This window comes from Papio anubis, chromosome 16, assembly GCF_008728515.1.
Source record: "Papio anubis isolate 15944 chromosome 16, Panubis1.0, whole genome shotgun sequence".
Lineage (NCBI taxonomy): Eukaryota > Metazoa > Chordata > Mammalia > Primates > Cercopithecidae > Papio > Papio anubis.
The window spans coordinates 43799087-43815017 of record NC_044991.1 but is presented as its reverse complement, the minus strand read 5'-3'; the positions used below and the strand labels follow the sequence as shown (position 1 = coordinate 43815017).

Below are 15931 nucleotides of genomic sequence, written 5' to 3'. Positions count from 1 at the left end.
CAGAGAATTAAAAATAGAACTGTCATACTATCCAAGTATCTTACTTCTGGGTATGTACGCAAAGGAAAATAAATCATTATATCAAAAAGACTCCTGGGCTCATATGTTTATTGCAGCACCGTTCACAAAAGCAAAGTCATAGAATCAACCTAAATGTTGACTGAGGAATGACTGGATAAAAATATGGCATATATATACCATGGAATACTACTCAGCCATAAAAAAGAATGAAATCATGTATTTTGCAGCAATATGGATAGAACTGGAGACCATTATCCTAACTGAAATGACTCAGAAACAGAAAGTCAAAAACCACGTTCTCACTTACAGGTGGGAGGCTAAACAATGGATATACATGGATATGCAGAGTGGAATAATAGACATTGTGGACTCCAAAAAGGGTGGGAAGATGGGAAGGTGGGAAGGGGACCAGGGATAAAATACTACCTATTGAGTACAATATGCACTATTTGGGTGATAGGAACACCAAAAGCCCAGGCTTTACCACTGCACTCTATATCCATGTAACACAAGTAAACTTACACTCCTAAATTTATAAAAATGTAAAAAAAAATTTTTTTAAAAAGGAACACTTTCATCACCACAAGGATTCCTCTTGTTTTCCTTTTGTAGCCACATTCATTTCCCTCCCACCCTGCCCCTCTTGCAACCTTTTGTCATTTCAAGAATGTTATATAGATAGAATAATATAATGTAAACCTTTGGGATTGGCTTTTTTCCCCTCAGCATGAATCTCAGAAAATTCCTCCAGATTGTTGCATGTATCAACAGTTGGTTCTTACAAGTCTTAAACTATTCTAAAATCAAAATTTGTCAACAACAATATTTTTAAATAGTGCTAACATAACAATGTTATTAAAGTTTTTTAAAAATGTTGAAATTTTCTTCTACATAAAAAGTTAAACATTTTATATGATGCGTTGATTATTCTTCATTTACTCTCCTCCTACTCTAAATCCCCTCTGCCTGTCTTTGGCCTGCTCCATGACCCAAGGGGCTTACTTTTATGGAATGTATCATCTGGGCCCGTCCTTTTCCATATATCCAGCTCAACGGAGTTTAGTTCCTTCTTTTTTACCGCTAAGACCTAGAGGTTGAGACAGCGTTTTCTTATTGTTAGAACATTTGTTGATTCCTTTTATCTTCCTGCATCTTTGGACGTGGCTCCTTTATTTAATTCCTTTCACTCAAAACTAAAAGCCTTTGAGTGTACTATCTATTTCCTTCTAGGATCTTGATACATTTAACAAAAAATAGATAAACGGGATGACAAATGATATACTGGGCAAATATTTGTAACTCATGTGATAAATATAGGTTTCTTTTCCATAACATACAAAGAGTTCCTACAAAGGGAAAATAAAAAACCAAATGATCAAAAGAAAAATGGGCAAAGGGCATGAACAAGCATGTTACAGAAGACAAATTCCAAATGGTCAATAAACATGAAAATATGCTTCTGCATTAGTATTCAGAGAAATTTGTGTTTCTGTAGTCCTAGCTACTGGGGAGACTGAGTCAGGAGGATCACTTGAGCCCAGGAGTTCTAGGCTTCTGTATGCTATGATCATGCTTATAAATAGCCACTGCACTCCTGCTTGGCAGCATAACCGGACCCCACCTCGAAAAAACAATTAGGGTTGCCGAGTCAAAAGTTATGTGTTTGTCTTTTTAACTGATTATATGAGATTGGTTTAAAAAGACATTGCAACAATTTACACTAAAGCAACAAGATACAGTTTTCAACCATAAGATTAGTCAGATTCCCCTTTAGGACTGAAGCACTCTCCCCTGTGCTGAGAGTTTGGTCAGGCAATAATTTTTAGCTGATTCCTTCTCCAAGATTTTTCCTCAGAGAGAGCTGCCTTGCCTAAGATTATGGCCTCTCCCTGAGGATGGCCTGCCAGCAATTACTCATGATGTAAGATAAGAAAGTCCAACCTCTTTGTCTGTAGATTGGAAATTCTAAAGGGCTATTTTCCAGGGAACCCAAACCACAGCATAGCATTAACACTTACCATGTGTAATCCTTAGGAGCATAGGAATTCTAATAGTATAAATTGTTGCAATGTCTTTTTTAAGCAATCTCACATAATCAGTTAAAAAGACAAATACATAACTTTTGACTCGGCGATTCTAATTTTTTTTTTTCGAGGTGGGGTCCTGTTATTTTGCCCAAGCTGGAGGGCAGTGACTATTTATAAGCATGATCATTGCACGCAGAAGCCTAGAACTCCTGGGCTCCAGTGATCTTTTTGCCTCAGACTCCCTAGTAGCTAGGACTACAGGTGTGTGCCACCATATCTAGCTTTAGCAATCCTAATTGTCAGAATATTTGAGAGTTAAAAATTAGAAAGCATTAGTACATAAATATATATGTATAAATGATATGCACTGCTATTTTATTTGTTGGAATAACTGAAAAAGCCTTAAATATCCATCAATAGATGAATGGTCTACCAATAGAGGATATTGTGCATTGAGATATTTTGATAGTATTAAAAAGAATGAGCTAGATCCGTATTTAATGGGATGTGGAGGATGTCCAAATGTCAATGATACAGTGTTGTATAAAAATAAAAGAAGAAAAACAAGTTAGAGATTTGTGTTGGCTTGTGTGCATGCATGTGCCCTGCTATAGCTTATTGAAGGTCAACAAATCTCAGTGACTGTTAGAATGACATGTTTTATTGGGATCACTCTTCAGCCAGAACATGCTAGCATGGCTATACTTGTTATTTATAGTGATGACCATTTTGATTGGCTGGGTATTTATTCTGATTAGGCAGCGCCTGTTCTGTCCTTGTTGTTAATTATTTTGGTGGTTGGCTCTTCCTTTAAAGTGTATTGTCAGCTGACTGACAATTTTTGAAAACCTGTTTATGTAGCTGGCTTCAGAAGCAGCAAGGATTCAATAAATCACTTTTGTATTCAGATTATGCCAGATATTTGGATGGAAAAGGGAGTATTCATTCCAGATATTATATCTGTATAACAAATATAAACAAGTTAGAATTATAATCAAAAGTTCTAATTCTATGTGGTAAGCTCTCTGTAGACACTCACTCTTTATTATGAATAACATATGTAAGGAGAGAGAGATTATGCATTGTATAGTTGAACACCGGCAAAACATTATTTCCCATTCTCCTGCTATTGGCTTCTGGGTTACTAGAGCACATATTTAGGACTGCCAAATTCTGAAGTTTAGAAAACACTGTCATAAGGCATAATGTATCCATTAGAAATGCATTAGGAAAAGAGAGAAGTAACATTTTATAAGGACTTTTAGCTAGTTGGTGGAGTACTAAGCATACTTTTGTGTTACCTTTATATGATTTATATTACCTTTCTTCTAGAGAAAACAGTGGGATGAAAGAGTATTTTGATCAATTTTATAAAGAAATAGATGATTACTTAAGAAATGAATATATTCAGGTTAGAGTTTGCTCATTTGTATTTGATATGATCTGACACTGCAGAAGGCCAAAGGATCTCATTATTGCCCAGGTCTTTACAAGAAAGGTTCCCCAATGCATGACATGGCAATTTGTCGCCTTTATTTAGATGGATTTAGACAAAGCTTGCAGCATTTAGCATTCAGTTCCTTTGACAGTACCTTTTAACATCCTTCTTATTGTTCTATTTGTGGGTCAATGCAAAGCATTCATGAAGATTTTGTGGTTTAGGGAGCAAGTGAGGCTGTTGTCTAATTTGTTGTAATTGCTCAGCTTACTCAGATAGTTTAATTTACCTCTGAATATGTTCAGCAGCTTAGAAGAAAGGTGTTTGTTCAAACATGAAATCTTTATAATTAGAAAAAAATTATTATATGGGTTTGTGTTATATAAACCTTAGTGAACTTTCTCCCAATCTAATTTAATTAATCTTTAAATAACATTGGTTTAGTTCTTTTGGCATGGGGGCAAGGAAATATTATGCATTGAAAATGTAGGCTTTTCTAAGAAGTAACATACATTTTTCTATGTGAACGACTTTTTCCTTAAATCTCTTTCTAAACAGTCATTTCAACATCTGCCTGAGGGAATGAATTAGCTGTATCATTCCTCACTCTCAAATTAGCCTCATCCCTGCAAACCGCTACAGCCCCAGTCAGCATTAAGGTTACCAAACCATGGGGGAGGACACAAAATGTTCTTTCTCTTTCCAACTCAATCTATCTTTGAAGTGCCAAGGAGAAATATTCTGGCAGTACGTAAATCTGAAATTCTGTTTTGCTTCAAAATAAATAAATAAATAAATTCTCACTCAGCCATGATTCTCTTACAACCAGCAATCTTTTTCAGTCCTTTGTCTACCTCAGTGGCTTGGATATGTCTCATTAGTGGGCTGGTATTTCTGACAGAATCCTTTTTAAGAGTTACATTTCTAGCTAAATCTATGCTGCATTTTTAGAGACAAAATAGCATACAGAGAAAATGAAAAATAACAACAGAGTCTTGAATAATATCGTTAGCTCACCTTCCATGAGTGAATTATATTTCTTCTCTTAAAGTTTTACAACTTCAATTTCACATCGTATTGCTTTCACAAATACATTGGCTAAATAGTATAGATATTGAGCCATTACTGAAAATGAATTTTTGTTGGTAGAATTTGCAACCAGAAAGAATATAAAAAAACTGAATACTTTATATTCCTGTATGCCTATTCAGTATTCTCCACAACCCAGCATCATTCTTTGGTGAAGAAATTGTTTACTATATGTGGGTTAGCAACATTTAGGTCCCCCAACCTTTTTTTTTTCTCTTTCAATTTTTAGGGATGCTGAAGTTAGGTGTGAGTGCTGATAATAACTGTTTCTGCCTCTGCTTATATAACCAAAGTAAAATGGAGTTAGATTAATTTATTTTAGAGGGAGCTTACTATCTTCTATATGGCTAAATTGATCCAGGAACTTAAACTTTAGATGTTTGGGGTCCAGGGACTAGCATAGACTGCGAAGCATAGAGCTGTGAAATAATTTGGATCCTAAGGGAAAAAGTTTGGAAACCATAGAAAATGCAAGTGAAAACCACAAAGAACAGTTAAAGTGAAACAGAGAGGCACTACCAAGCATGGGAGGAACTGAGGTTCTTTTCCTCTACTGTTGGAAGTTCTACCACTTCGGAAACATGTTTGGTAGTAGAACTATAAAGCTAAATATACAGCTATCCTCTGACTAGCAATTCCATTTCTAGGTCTATAACCAACAGAAATGAATCTATATGTTCATCAAGATGCACAAGAATGTGCATAACTGTGCTTAGTAATAGTCCCAAAGTGGAAACAACAGTACAATAAATGCATTAATTGTGGTACATTATTACAAAAAATACAAAAAAAGAATGAAACAACTGTATATATATACAACGGCATGGATTAATTTCACAAGCTCAATGTTGAGTGAAAGAAACTACTGGATACCAGTAAGAACATTCTATTATTCAATTTGTATAAACTTCAAAAGCGGGTTACACTGATCTGGGTGGTGGTTAGCATTATTGTTGGGGGGTGAGTAGTGATGACAAGAAGAGGACCTTCTTGAGTGCTGGTGGTCCGTTTCTTGATCTAGGTGTTGCTTGCCTGAGTATGTTCACTTTATGATTTGTACAATTTTCTATGTGTGTGTTTACTCCAGTAAGAAAGATTTAAAAACAAAAAGGAAGAAAAAGTCAGCCATAGAAATGAAGAGGATTGTCACTGTAAAAGTGTCATTTGTTTTTGTCCATGAGAAAAGATCAATAAAGAGATACATGATTAAAGCCAATGAAAATTTGAGAGTCAAAGTTTAAACTCTCTTAGCAGCCAGACTAATTATTGGAATAAAATGCATGCCAGTTACCACAATGTTTCAAACTTTCCTGATCATTAGAATGCTAAGGAATATTGTCTCAAAAATACTTACTCCTCATTTCTTCTGTGGGAGATTTCAGTTTAATCTGTTTAAGATGTGGCCAGGAATCTTTATTTTAAAAACGCAACTTAGATAAGAATTAGAATGATGGTCAGTTCAAAAGAGGGAAACAGAATTATGTGATTTTTTTTTTTTTATAGCAGCCAAGAATTATGTAGCCTGGTTTATTCCTACTTCTCCTTCATCTACCCCAATCCTCCCACGTATCTCCAATTCCAATTTGAGCAGTGATTCTCAAACTTTACTTTAAGCACTTGTTAAGAATGCAGATACCTTGGCCTTACTCCAAGGATTTTGAATTGGTAAGTCTGAGGAGAGGCCCAAATAGGGCTATGCATTTTTCATAAGTACCTTCGAAGATGCTCAGATTCAGAAGCAGTTGGTCTCAGATGTACACCTTGAGAAAGTCAGGCCTGGAGAAAAAGAATGTACTAGCCAAACAGATATATTTGATTTAGTTTTTTTCCTTTCATGACTGGGCTGGTTATCTAGCACTGGCTATATTTAAGTCCCTAATAAATATTAAGGTCATAGGAGATGAAGAGTGTATCTTACATCATTCTTAGAGGCAATTTCACAGCAACTGTAATTGTACTACTTAGCCAGCAGGCATTTTTGAAAGTCATGAAGTCCAGATGATTAAAGTTATTTTTAGTTATTTTTAGTTTTATTATAATCATGGTTGGAAATTAACCTGGAAAGCACTGAGTTTCCTTGTGTGTATATATATCACTTGTAATTAAAAAGTAATCTATTTCCCCAGTCATTAAATGTTTATTGAGTATCTATTATGTACTGGTCTTCTGAAATATAATTTTGACCCTGTCATTTCATGGTCTCTAGTTGGAGCATGAGTAGCAAAGAAAATTCATGTTCCAAATGGCACAAGGAGGGTCTTAAGCATTTTTAATATTCCATTTATCAGAATTGGAATATAGATAAGTATTTGCCTGCTCCCAGTTCTTTGATAGGCATTCTATTAAAATCAAAGGCAAATGAATTGTCAGAAATATATTTAGCTTACAATATAGATTCACTGGGCCTTGCAAGTTGGAGTCACAGGTTCTTTCTACAATTATGAAAGACCGATTATTCAATTCCCTAGAAACTTTGCTTACCTAGTGCCTTGTCTTTATGCATTATGTAGTTGTTTTTATTCTAGGAGAAGGTACTTTGTTAGTTCAAGAATGCCCAGATATATGGTAATGAAAAAGAAGAAAAAGGCTATCATCACTCTAATCAAATGATTAGTTACATTCAGTTTGGAAGTGTTTGCTTAATATATTTTGTCATAGACAGCATAGCATCCCAGACCTCTTGACATTTCTTTGCCACCTAGATTTTATAATCCTGCTGGTAGGTGGAAGTACCTTAAAGAAGATGCTAATACTGGGAAACACTAAGGTATATATATTTATTATATCATCTCTATTTTTAAAGTATAGGCCAATCATATCTGTATTTCTGTGTAAAATGAAATAGTATGAGAGTATCATAGAGATACGTCGGTGTTCATTTTTGAAGAATCTTGCATTGAATTTAAATATTTACAGCCTAGAGCAATTAGGATTCTCAAATATTGCTGATGAGAAAGTAAATTAGTGTAACCACTTTGGAAAACTGACATTACCTACTAAAGCTGAACATATACCTACCTGACGAATAGCAGTGCCACTCCTAGGTATATACTCAAGAAAAATATGTGAAATATTCAGCAGAAGACTGCATAAGAATCTCGATGGCAGCAAGTACTCTAATCTCAACCAATAGTAGAAAAGATAAATAAATTGAATGAAAATGAATAATCTCTAACTACACATAATATGGATGAATCTCACAGACATAATATTGAGAAAAAGAAGTTAGATGTTAAAAAGTATATTCTTTGTGATTCTGTTATTTAAAAATAGACAAAACAAATCTGAGGATAGTGGTTACCATTGGGGGTTTGTATAGTGACTGGAAGTTGGCATGAAAAAGGATTTTGGGGGAATAGTGATTTTCTGGGTTTTGATGCTGGTTGGAATGGTGTGTTCAGTACATGAAAATTCACTGGGCAGTGTACTTATGATCAGTGCTAATATATAATACTCCAATAAAGTATTTAAAGATATTTTAACATATAAATATTAAATATTAAAGATATTTTAATAATATAAAATATATAAAGATATGAATTGGAATCAGTTTCCAGTGTTTATCAGTTAGGCTTGTTTACATGCACCTCTTTGAGAATTTGCCAGCCTCAGAGAAAAGTAGAGAATAGTGTAAGTATAAATAATTTCATTTAGATTCATGAAATAGCCTTTTTTTTTTCCTTTTGCATAGTGTTTAGTGTGTGATATAAAGGTGTTATAGCCAGGTGGAATAACATCAGGATTTGGTATTATTAGACCATATTTGAGGATTTGGTATCATTAGACCATATTTGAGTTCTAGTTCTGTCCTTAGAACACTGTGAGGTCTTGGGCCCAGTCACTTAATTTTCTCATTTGAAAACTGAGTATAGTAATACCTAAGACTTTATAGGTCTATGGAATTATGTATTATTTTGTATAATGTTTGGTTACTAGAATGCAAATCTCATGGGGGCTGTGATTTCTGTCTGTTCCATTGATTGTGGTAGGCCAAGTGCCTGGATCTGTGTCTGACAAGTAATCAGCACTTACTATATATTTAAGTGAATAAATTGCTAAAACAAAAATTTAGAAAGAATTAAAATAGAAAATAAAACATCTACGTACATTTTAGCTGCTGCTCTTTTAAACTTCATTAAAAATCACCGGAAACCTGAGACTCGTTGAGTTTAAAATGTTATGAATAAAGGGTAGGATTAGGCCTTAGAGAAAATATATATATTTTTTTCAGGTATACTTGTCAAAATGGATGTTTCTTTATTCAGGTGTTCCTTCGAGGATGATAGAATTCCGGGCCCTAGAGAGAATACTTAGTGCTATACTGCCATCTTTTTGAAAGTATTCCATATGTCACAACAGAGTAGACTATTGAAAAAGTCACAAAACAACTGTACTTACTGAAAAATTAGATCTTTACACCATATATATCCAAAAAATGTATAGCTGCTGGTTAAACCCATCCAAAGTCCAGCTTTGCCTTAGTTCCCTGGTAGGAGCCATGCCAGGATGGGTTCCAGAAGAAGAATCCCAAAGTCCAGAGGAATGGCTTGTTCCAGCTATGGGAGCCCATATGTTGAGGCTCAGCTGTGACTTATCTCCCTGAGAAGGTAGCACCACCTCCTTCAGTGTTGACGTTTTGAGCACATGAAGTAGTAGCCTTAACCACGTGGGGCTGATCTTCCAAGAGGGCTGATGCTTTCAAGGTCCTATAAGGGATAGAGATAATCAAGACACTACTGCCTGTGAGACAGTGCCTTTTCTCCGTAGTGGTCAGGTGCCAGGTCTGTGAGCAGGAGAGATTCCTGAGGCTATTTTCCCTGTACCAGCTCAGACTCTGTATCTTCTTTCTGCTCTTGCTCCTTGGGCTCAGACCTCTGCTACTTGCCTGGACTTCCACTTGAATTTTTCCATGGTCTTGAATTGACTCTTTCAGAGTGTTACCCAGTCTTGTTCTATTGAACCTTACTTTCTCAGCTGCATCTCGAACCAAACCATAGCATTTACCCATTCATTCATTCATTCGTTCATTCATTCATTCATCTAATATCTGCTAAGGTCTGTAGGGACAATGGTCAATAAATATAAGCAGTGATCTGACTCTCTTTGTCCTGGCGGCAGTGCCTCCTGCTTAAGTCCTGCAGAGCCCATAACAGTCTAGGCTTTTCTGATGCTCTGTTCACTTGCCCCCTCGTATTCTGGCTAAGGCACATTAATGATGTACACAAAACTGTTTTCTCAGTCTCCTGCATTTGGGAGTGATTGAAAAATTACATATATAAATAATAAAATATATTATTATGAAATATGTTATAAATATATATGCAAAAACATACAAAATATATTACATTTTATAAATATTCACAAAATTTTTGGTCTCAGCACCCCTTTCCACTTTTAAAAATAATAGAAAACTGCAAAGAGTTTTGTTTATTGTATTATATATAGCAGTATTTACCAAATTAGAAATTAAACTGATAAAATTTAAAATATTTATTTACTAATTACCATAAAATAATAATAAACCCATTGTGTTAATATAAAGAACTTATTTTTAATGAAAAATAACTGTGTTTTCCAAATGAAAAAACTTAGTACGAAGGGTAACATCATTTTACAGTTTTGCAAAACACTTTAATGTCTGGCTTAATAAAAGACAGTTGGATTTTTTTTTTTTTTTTTGAGACGGATCTTGCTCTGTCACCCAGGCTGGAGTGCAGTGGCGCGATCTCGGCTCACTGCAAGCTCCGCCTCCCGGGTTCAAGCCATTCTCCTGCCTCAGCCTCCTGAGTAGCTGGGACTACAGGCGCCCGCCACCGCGCCCGGCTAATTTTTGTATTTTTAGTGGAGACGGGGTTTCACCTTGTTAGCCAGGATGGTCTCGATCTCCTGACCTCGTGATCCACCCGCCTCGGCCTCCCAAAGTGCTGGGATTACAGGCGTGAGCCTCCGCGCCCGGTTTGACAGTTGGATTCTTATATCTGTTTCTATATTTAATTTGTTGTGCTATCACACATCCCATAACCTCTGGAAAACGCCACTGTACACTCTTGAGATATGAGAATGAAAAAGTTAAAGAATGTCTTAGTATTTATATGAAAATGGCTTTGACTTGTGGGGTCCCTGAAATAGTCTCAGGAATGCCCAGGGGTCCCTGGACCACATGTTAGAAATGATGCCAGAAAGTCACAATTTTATTTATCCCATGTTAATGGCATTTGATCAAATGAATTTTAGTGAGTATTCATTCATAGAATCTTAGTAATCCTCTTTCTAATAAGAAAATAGCTTATTAATGTTGACATGTACATTTTATAAATATGTATTTTAGTATTCGTTATGAATGTAGGAAAAAATCAGAGTGCCCTGTTACTTAGAGCTTTATTTGGATGAAGGATGCATTAAATGTAATTTTAAAAAGGAAATGTTCTACACAGGTCAATGACATTTATAATAAACACATTTTATTGCTTAAATTTAGTGCAGTAAGATTACCAAGACAAATATTTATCTTTCTGTCGAATGATACTAATAATGCTGCAATTAAGTATAGAACTTATTGGAAGAGAGTTTAATTTATATTAAAATACCTGCCTATATCACAGGCACCTAAATATATAGTCGTCTTCATTATCACATTGGAGGGCCTAGGTTCCTCATGTTTTATAAAATAATGATTTTTTCACAGGCACACAATCTTTTAGATAGCATGCATCAGGAAGAGGTACCAGCGCTCTAGTTTCTTAATTCAGACTACCCACCCCCACAACTGGTATTTATGAAAGAGAAGAAAGGATGTCATTACTTGTTCCTCAAGATGACACAGAGAGGCTTATGCTGCTTGAGCAGAGGCTTCAGAATGTGCAGACTCAGGCCGAGGTTTTGATGTGATTTGATGGCCAATAGCAACAGAGCTGCCACTCTTCATGGGTGATTAAAGACAAAGAGAGTGAGATGGCATGAACCACAAAGCCCTGCTACCACCTGACAGATTTTTCCTCCGATTCAAGGAAGCCCTTATGAGAGCCCCTTTATGTGAGCCTGGTTCCCTTGCCAGAGTCTATTTCAATTTTTTTTTAATCTCTGCTACTGGATTGAAAGTGTAACTGCCACTTTCAATATGCCTCAGAACTGCTAATGGCAGAGTTGCTTTTGGGAACCAGTTGATTAATTTAGACAATGCAAAATATGGAGGTCCCAAGTCAAGAACAAGCTATAGGACTTTGCCTTATTTGGATATAATTAAAAGGCATGGATCCAACGTAAATGTGTCACTTCCCAGTGACATCTGGACTCTCTGTTTGCAAACACTTATATAAGGGCTCTCAGAGATCAAGAGTGCAGGAGGCCACCTCTTTTTAAAACTTTTGGTATATTATAAAAATGGAGAAATGAAAAAGCAGTGTTAAAAGGAATTTTATTTTAAGGACTTACATTGGAAAAAATAATACTTTAAATACAAATTATAATGCAATAGAACTGGGGTATTCTCAAAGTAATTACGGGATTTATTTGAACCTATCTTTAGTAAAGTTTGTTACTCAAACTTTATAAATATACCTAATAGTAGTCATGAGTTTGAATTGTGTGGTAAATACTGTGTTCTTTGATCTAGTCAGAATATTCCAGTTATTTGAGTGAATAGCCTCATTTGGAGATAAATCTTAAACTTTAGGTTCTTTCTGGGTGTAATTCTGAAATGATAGGGTCTTCTGCTTCATCTTAAAGGAGTGACATCACTTCATCAAAAAGCAGATACTATTTAAGGTGATGGTTTTAAATCTAAGGCCACTGGATGGCCAAATCATTGAGGATATAATATTAAAACAGAGAGAGATTTTAAAACTCTAAAATGCTATATATAAGTATCTTATAAATGAAATCCAGAAATATACCAACAGGTTTTTCATACTATACTCAACCTTGAGAAAAACCCTGTTTAATATCTGAACATATGTATCAGTAAATTTTATATTAAGAATTACTTTCCTGTTGTAAAGCGTATATTTCAAAACCATAATTATTTTAAGACCTAAAAGGGATTAAAATAACTTTTTGTCTAAGCTTTAGAATTGTGGTTTTGGAACTTAGATAGTTTTTTGGAACTATATAAGAGGGGCTGGATATGGTGGCTCACGCCTGTGATCCCAGTGCTTTGAGAGGCTGAGGTGGGAGGATTGTTTGAGGCTAGGAGTTTGAGACCAGCCTGGGCCACAGAGTGAGACCCTATCTCAAAAAAATAAAATAAAAAATTAACCAGGCATGATGGTGTGTGTCTTTAGTCCCAGCTACTCAGGAGACTGAGGAAGGAGGATCACTTGAGCCCAGAAATTCAAGGTTACAGTAAGCTATGATGGCACCACTACACTCCAGCCTGAGCGACTGAGCAAGATCGTTTCTTAAAAAGAAAAGGAAAGAGAAGAGAAAAAAAGAGAAGAGAAGAGAAGAAAAAACAACTATTTAAGAAATATCTTCTTCGAGTTAGAATTCGGAAAAACATCATAAAACTAGAAAGCAAAGTAGAAGAAATGGATATCAATTCCCTCAATGTAAGATGAAGACACTTAGGCTAAATGGCTGAATTGATTCTTTCATCAAGCTTCTTACAGAGCTAGATCCAGAACCCAGGATTTCTGAAGTACAACCTGATGTTCTTTCTAGTCTATAACTTGCCACCTTCTTACAATTTTACATAATCAGGAAATGGTGTGGAACTTTAAAGACTCTTACAAGAGGAAAGAAAATTGTTTGTATTTAAAAATACACATATGTTATATTTTATATTACACATATGTCAATGGCAGGTTTTCTTTTCACAAATTGAGAAAAAATTCAGTTCATGTTTAAATACAACATAAATATAATAAATATGAGCTATTTTAAATGCCTTTATTTTTATCTAATTTTTGAAATTAGGGTAGTCAGGTACAAGGAAGTTTATTATTTTAGGCTATGTACTTTCAGTGAAGAGAAAATTGTGTGTATGTTTTATTTTATAGATTGTAGGCAGGGATTTTTAGTGTTTCATTTAAGGGAGAGAGTGATAATCCAGGTATTTTTGACTGCTTCTCAGATATTCTTTGTTAAATGTCATTTATTTCTTAAAGAATCCTGTTGAGTCAAATATTTACTTGCTTTTTAAGAAGTAATAACTCAGGGCCCTTCATTCCTTCTTTTACATTATTACAGAGTAGAATTTCAACAACAGTGAACCTAATTACATAAGTCTTTGTCTTTAACAAAGTTTTTAGTGTTTTGTCAACCAAAACTCTAAAAATATTACAACCAAATATCAGATGGATTTAGTTACAAGCAGTTTGATTTATTTTTTGAGTGTGAATGTATTGCTTCTGAATAAAGGAAAGAGCTCATGTCAGGGGAAGGTAAATTCACCGAAACCTAAGGTAGATATTCACTGTAGATGGATAATAATTTACTTTTCTATAGCTTTACTATTTTGCAGGGAAGAGCATATGACTGGTTTATGTGACCTTTCAGCTGTTTCTTCTAAGAATTCCTTTTTTCTTCTCTAAATTTTCTTAAGCTTAAATGTCCTTGCCATGTTTCTTGGAAGTACTTGCAAATTTTATGGAATGCACTTCTTTAAGCTGCTGCTAGCTGAAAGTCCTAGCCCCTACATTTTACCATTTCATTCTATTTTAATTCGGGTATTTGCCTGTATTAAAAACATAACATATTCCTTTTTTTTCTGGGAAGCAACTGTATCCAATTCTTAATACCCACTCTTTGACAGGTGCAAATGGCATTTTATAATCAGATTGAAAATACATGTTTAATACTTGCTTTGTGTGCTTTTGAAGGAAAAACTATTTCGATATTTGAATAATACTTTTTTTTTGTTGATTAACACATTTTGTTTTTAATAGAAAGTTGGTTTTTCTTATAAAGATGTAATTTGATTCTATTAATATTAACTTCTTCTTTATAGATAAGATATATTTTAAAAACTTGAAGGAAAAGCCCATTTTAATGTATTGCAATCATTTTGTATTTCAAAATCTACTTTGCATATCTTTGTATACTTGAATTAATATAAAAGCTTGATAAAGAGATGAGAATTAATACACTCAACCTGTGAGGAGTAAAGTAGTTGTATTGTTGATTTAAGCTTGTTGAATGTGATATCTCAGGATGCTAAAGAGGAGATCAGCAGGTTTCAGGTGATTAAAGAAAATCCCTCATCTTGGAGGAACTTGAAGGAACATGATGCTATTTAAGTAGAATCTAATCAGTAAGAAGAAAAGCTTGGATGTAAAAAGATGGAATGTTTCATGTCATTATTTACAAAGCAACTGAACAAAAGGTTAGCAAGATAATTAAGTGCCTTGATGCTAAGTGGAATTTTTCAAAGCAGGTTGATTAGAGGTCTTCTTCAAAAAAAAAAAAAAAATTAAACATCTAAGTACAAATAGTCTAGTTGAAAAGGCTAACTCAGTTACATAGATGGAGAGCAGTTTGAAAGAAAAATCACAGTATTGTATATGGTGGCTGATGTTCACAGTGATGCTCTTAATTGCTGAGCAAAATCCTGATCATTCCTGGGTAGTTATAGCACCAAGAGTATTTTACTATGTTTTAAGTTTTTGAAAACTGAAAATCCATACAGACTTAATATGCAATGGCACTAAATGGATTATTCCATTATCTTGGGTACTCCATTTTTTCAGTTGGTCTGAATAAATAGAATTTGATTCTTTTTTCCATTGCCTGAAAAAAAAATCAAAAGTAAATATTATCATTCTCAATATAAAATGTTATTTGCAACTGTCAAGCAAAAATTGGATGTCATCTCTTGTATTATCTGCATTTTGTATTTCAAGACACTCCTGGTGATAAAATAAGGAGACTGGCATGCCCCGGATTGTGCTCTGTAAACTAATGCTGGCAAAGCCCCATCTTCTCTTGAGTAGGTGGTCAGGTCAAAACACTGATGGCAGCATTATAGCTAAAAATAAAAACTAGGAAGTCGTGACCTTAGGACCTACTTTTCTACCAAAGAAAGGAAGCTTGAAGCTAACAAGTTGTGCCAAACACTTCAGTAGACATATGTTCTTTTGTCAGTGTTCTTTTACTGTTTTAACATTTTAATGACCTCAAGTTTACTTAGTAATGAATACTTTGGGGGCAAACATCCAGTAGCAGATTGCTTCATTTATTATCAATGAATTTATTTATTCAGTCAGTCATTGCAGAGCTTTATCTCTGAAGAACACATTTGAAAAGTTAAAGTGATCCTCTGCTCACCTGGCAGTCCATTGTGAGTATATAAAACGAATAACTATAATACCAGTCTACCCGTGGGCAGTTTGCAAAGCCTGACGTTGTGAGTGCCATATAT

The 15931-nt window shown here is 34.7% G+C and overlaps 1 protein-coding gene across 3 annotated transcripts in view; it reads left to right on the top strand.

The window, feature by feature from the left end:
* The window catches only part of MACROD2 (mono-ADP ribosylhydrolase 2), a 2100238-nt gene that overhangs the window by 606758 nt on the left and 1477549 nt on the right, over nucleotides 1-15931 (top strand). The window lies entirely within an intron of this gene.